Source organism: Miscanthus floridulus, chromosome 1 (assembly GCF_019320115.1).
Source record: "Miscanthus floridulus cultivar M001 chromosome 1, ASM1932011v1, whole genome shotgun sequence".
NCBI classification, from domain to species: domain Eukaryota; kingdom Viridiplantae; phylum Streptophyta; class Magnoliopsida; order Poales; family Poaceae; genus Miscanthus; species Miscanthus floridulus.
Genome location: NC_089580.1, coordinates 49,165,430 through 49,170,802, shown reverse-complemented (window position 1 = coordinate 49,170,802; position 5,373 = coordinate 49,165,430). Strand labels below are relative to the sequence as shown.

Genomic DNA, 5,373 nt, shown 5'->3' with positions numbered 1-5,373 from the left:
TTCATTCATGTCAAAACTAAGTAGTTGTTCTGTGCTATGATGCATGGATAAAAAATAAATGCACTTTTTTCCACTTGCGCTTCTAGCCAATGTATCAAAGTCACTGTCTAGTTGGGTGCAATTGTAGTTTCCACCAATTTGGAACCACCACATGTGTATCGTTTGATATTTCAGTTTCGATGTAATCCATTTTGTTGCAAATGTTCGCCACCTATTTAGTTCGGTTACAAAAGCCAGCCTACAGAGTGCATTCTTTAACACCAATTCGACATGTTTCCATCTATTTGGACCACAAATATAGTTTTTGTCAAAATCATTATATGCTTTTAATAAGACTATGGGAGTGTTCGGCTGGCCTAATAAGCCAGCTTATTTACTAGCTTACAAGACACGGTACAATATTTTTCTTTCTCAAAAAATCAGCTATACAAATCAACACCAGCGGCTTTTCGACCAGCCGAACACTCCCTATAAGGGCCGATGAAAGTGTAAACGTGTTAAATTGCAATACAGCCAGTGGTGTGGCTCGTTGATGTGTCTTTGTTGGGTGGCCTGTGTTGATGTCTCAATTCAATCGGTTGGTATAGTCTTTGCCGGTCCTCCAACTTGGTAAGGGGTGTCACATAGGTCCCTCTATTCTCAAAATGCTATTTGTAGGTCCATAAACTTGTTTTGGATATCATCTAGGTCCGAATGGGTTCAAATCCGCTCTGTACACTGATGTGGCATGCTAACTGTGCATTGACGTGGCCCTACATGTACGGCTGATCCTTCAACTTAACAAGGGGTGTCACCTGGGTCCCTCTACTATAAAATATTATTTCTGGATCTATGAACTTGGCTTTAGGTATCATCTAGGTCTAAACAGGTTCTAACTTGTTTTGTATACTAACATGGCATATTGACTGTGCATTAACAATGTTCCACTTCATCCTCGTTCCTAAGCCAAACTCTACCTTAACCTTACAGACCGGAACTACTATCTTGTTCAGGCGGTCGGAAGCATTGGGAGGAGGTGTTCCGAGATTGACTGGTAGTGGAGACTGGAGAGGGGATGCAGGATGAAGAATGCTTGAGGAGCCGTAAGACCAGGAGCTGGGCGACATATCTTTATTTTTCTTATTTAAATGTATGAATGGTCGCTGAATTTATCAGGGGTGTCACCTAAGGTCCATAAACTTTAAAAATATATTTCTAAGTTCTTAAACTTATTAAGTGGTGCACATCAAGGATCGGTATTGTCCAAAAATAGATATGAGGTGCTATTTTATAGGTTTAGAGATGTGCGGCGCACCAATTAGCACGTTTAAAGATTTAGAAATGTATTTCAAAGTGTGTGGACTTAAGTGATACCCTTGACAAGCTCAGGTGCCTCTTATGATTATAACTTTTCTTTTTATATCTTTATTATGTATATAGTACCACCGCGTGTTGGTTTCTCATGTAGCAATAGACTGGATTTGGGCATGTAATAACTGGAGTGTCTGGGAACACTTGTATGGATCTCTCGAGAAAATTGCATACCGTGAATCAGGGGTGCAGTTCTCTCACCCTGTCCAGCTCTCTCTTTCTTTTTGCAGCGTCCCTTCTCAGTCTTGTCTTGGGTGCTCTAAATTGTAGGTGTATTTTCATTTGGTATGAATGGAAATGGGGAAAATCCCCAATTAAAAAACAAAAGGTGAAGAAGGCATTTTAGTACCATTGATCTAGTTGATACAATTGATGTTGCATATGAATAGAGCACCATCAAAAACCAAAGCCAGAATGTAGTCGTAATGCCGAATTCGTCAACCAATTCCAAAACCTTGGACATGCTATAAGATTTGACATCCAGGACCGTACTGAAACACATCTGAATGGAGAAACAACATCCACAATTAAATCGTGGTGTACAATATAGGCTGTAAAATCACCACTACCAACTCTTGATCAATCAAGTTACGCGCCTGATTTTGTCATCTCTTAGATTGATAATCTAGAATTAATTTTTTCATGAGAAGTGCCCATGACCACCCTTGATTTTACACATAGGCCCTGTTCGTTTGTCTTATAATCCGTACTTTTCAACTTGTTTTTTAGTCGGAACAGTGTTTTTCTCTCACAACAAATCAGCCGGAAGTCCAGAACAGTATTTCGGTTTGTTTTTTCAGCGAAGCGAACGAGGCCATAGTAGCCATAAACTGACCTCCTAACCCACTCCCGCAATGGCAAATCATGGCAGATAACTAACTCGCAGTCGAATATTAATAATAGTGTTTATTGATAAATTTATTTGGACTAAATTTAAACAAACTAAGCAAAAAAAAAAAAAAATTGCTTGTAGACGAGGGATGTCCTGGCAGAGGCGGTGGTGGCTTGGAGCCTGCTCTTATTATGGTTTGATTTGGCATGAACCACGGCATGTGCGCTCGCGTGCATGTGGCACTTGAAAAAACTGCTCGATCGTAACGCCACCGCACATGCCTGGTGCTGCCGCTATCCTGAAAGGACGGATCGGGCGGGATTGGGTTGGCAGCTGACGGGCAGGACCGCAGATCAGATGGACAAGAGACTGCGACCACCCTGACCCTGACCCTGGTCCTGATCCTGCCGGTAGTCGCTGCGTGGAACACCAGTGATCTCAATATGAGCATGGAGCACGCGGCGTGGCGCGCAGCACGAGCTTGGACTTCCTCTTCACGGTGATACCGAACGCCTCACTCATGTCCAGCACCTTCCCGCCGCCGTCCGGCAGCGTCCAGTCGAAGTGGTAGAGGAGGCCCGCGAGCGCCAGCTCCATGTTGACGAGCCCCAGCGCCATGCCAGGGCACATCCGCCTGCCAGCGCCGAACGGGATGAACTCGAAGTCGGTGCCTCTGAAGTCGACGCCGCCGGTCCCTTCGAACCGCTGCGGCCGGAACACCTCGGTGTCGTCCCAGTACGCGGCGTCCCTGGCGATCGCCCACGCGTTGACCCGGCACGCCTCGCGGCACTCCCGCGGCAGCAGGAACGGCACGGGCACGTGCAGCCGCAGCGTCTCCTTCACCACCAGCTGCAGGTACCTCACCCTCGCCGTGTCGGCCCCGGTGAGCCTCTGCTCCCCCCTGAAGGCCTCCCGCACCTCGGCCTGAGCCCTGCGCATCGCCCGCGGGTTCCTCGTCAGCTCCGACAGCGCCAGGTTGAAGCTGGAGGTGAGCACCACGGCCCTGTGGAGCTCGCGCAGGAACTCGTCCCGCCGCTCGCACCGCCCGCCGACGGCCGACCGCACCACGGTGTCGTTCATGGCGCGGCACACCCGCTCGCCGATGTCCACCACCGCGCTGCCGCCGTGCTCGGCAGCGCAGGAGTCGGCCACGGACCGCGTGAGCCTCCCAGCCTCCTTCTCCCGGATGCGGCGGAACGACTGCACGTGGCGGGCCGAGAAGAGCACCAGCACGCAGATCGCCGTAGGGTGAGAAGAGGATGTCGCGCCCCCCGATGCTGAACACGTCCAGCGTCGGCGTCAGGTGCAGGAGGCCGCCGTGGCGCGACAAGAGGAGGTGGTTCAGGCTGCCGATCACCGGCAGGCGCCATGGACCCGGCGGCAGGCCCAGCGGCGGCTTCCCGGGCTGCGACAGTGACGCCGCCGGGAAGTACTTCTTGTCAACGACAACGAGCTTGATGAGGAGCACGAGGAGTAGGCCAAGCAGCAGCAGCGAAGTGTTTTGTTTCAGCATCCACTGTTGTCCAAACATCAAAAGCATCCACTGGAGACCGCCATCCGGATTACGACACGCTGCGCCATCCACCTTGTCACCGTCCAATCTTTTTTTCTTCCGTACTACGTAGATTTGGTTGCCTACAGATATCCTGGCTAGTTGATCGTACTGGGGAAGGATCGAAGTGAAATTTTTACATTTTGATCCCTTTTGAAAACATTTTTTTTAAAAAGACCTATGCCAAAACGTTTGCTGAAAATAGACCATTTTTAGGCGTCTTAGAACATGACACCAATGTATGAGGGTCGGCGTTGACTGACACGACGCCGAGGTCTTGCCACGTCACGGACGACCCCGGTCGACGGCGACACGGTGGCGCATGGGGTCCGACACGTCGGCGTTGTGTCAGCTAACGCCACAGGCCCAACCTCGGCACGGTGGGACTACACGACGAGATATTGGCACCATCCGGCGCGCGGCCTAGGCGGCCCAACAACGCTTCGTGGCCCAATAGCCCGGCGCGGGGTCACTTAACGCCGAGCCACCAGACTCGGCGCGGCCCGATTCAACGCCGAGGTCTGGACTCTTGAAGCCGCGCCGCGACCCCCTTCTTCCTCCCTCCATTCTGAAAGCGCCGTATCTTCCTCCCTCCATTCTCCCCCACGGCCCCCACAAAACCCTAACCCCCAAATGCGACCCTAGGTGTCTGGATCTCGTCTCCCGAAGCTTCCTCGAGGTAATGGTCCCTCCCCTCCTCCAATCTATCCGCGTAGATGTGCTTACATTGTCTCTAATCATGTGGAATCATAGATGTATGATGTTTTGGTATATGTGTATTTGCATTTGCAAAATGTATAGCTTAGGTTGATTGAGTGCATTGTTGTTTAACTGTTTTATGTGCTGAACATGTTAGGTTAGTTTGGTTTCTAGTTATTTTGGTCATTAGAGTTCTTTGTTTATTGTAGATGTCATTAGGGTTAGTTATTTGTTGGTCATTAGGGTTAGTATGTATTTTAGTTATTTGTTGGTCATTAGATTTCAATTTTTTATGACTAGAAATGATTATGTTGTTGGGGTTAAAAAAGATGAAATGATATATTTTAGTTTCTACTTATTGGATTGAAACTCGCATGATATATTGATATGTGACACTACTTGTTGTGTGATGGCTGTAGATGGATAAATTAGTGAGGTTGCATCATGGAGGCCGTATTGTTAGGACAAGAGATGATAGTTTGGAATTTCTGGACATGTGTGAGGAGTTGTTGATTTTTTCTGAAATACCATCTTTGACCCAGTTAGTGGAGCGAGTGAAGGTTAAGTTAGGCTAGAATGAAGGAGACGTGCATGTTCAGTTTGAAGGTGTCATAGATGTTGGGTCGTCGAAGGGTCCTCGGATCAAGCGGTTGCTCAAAATTACAAGCGAGTCTAAATAGAATGATTACAAGGCAGTTGTATTGGCCTTAGAAGTACGATCTTTGGATTTAGTAGTAAGGAGTCCGGCTTAGGAAATGATAACTTCAAAGCATGCCCATCTTTCCCCGCTCACATAGGTTATGGTCCTTTGTCTGAAGAAGGAATACTTGTCACACAACTAGGCTACGGTGGTCGTGAAGTGTTTGGATCGCTCGAGCGTGATAGAGGTTGGTTTGAGGGTGGTGGAGATGAGGAGGAGAATGCGGTTGCCGATGGTGAG

At 48.5% G+C, this 5,373-nt stretch overlaps 1 pseudogene; it reads right to left on the bottom strand.

Moving 5' to 3' along the window:
- Nucleotides 1-2,343: 2,343 nt before the first annotated feature.
- Nucleotides 2,344-3,792, bottom strand: LOC136483165 (zealexin A1 synthase-like; annotated as a pseudogene).
- Between the last annotated feature and the right edge of the window lie 1,581 nt (nucleotides 3,793-5,373).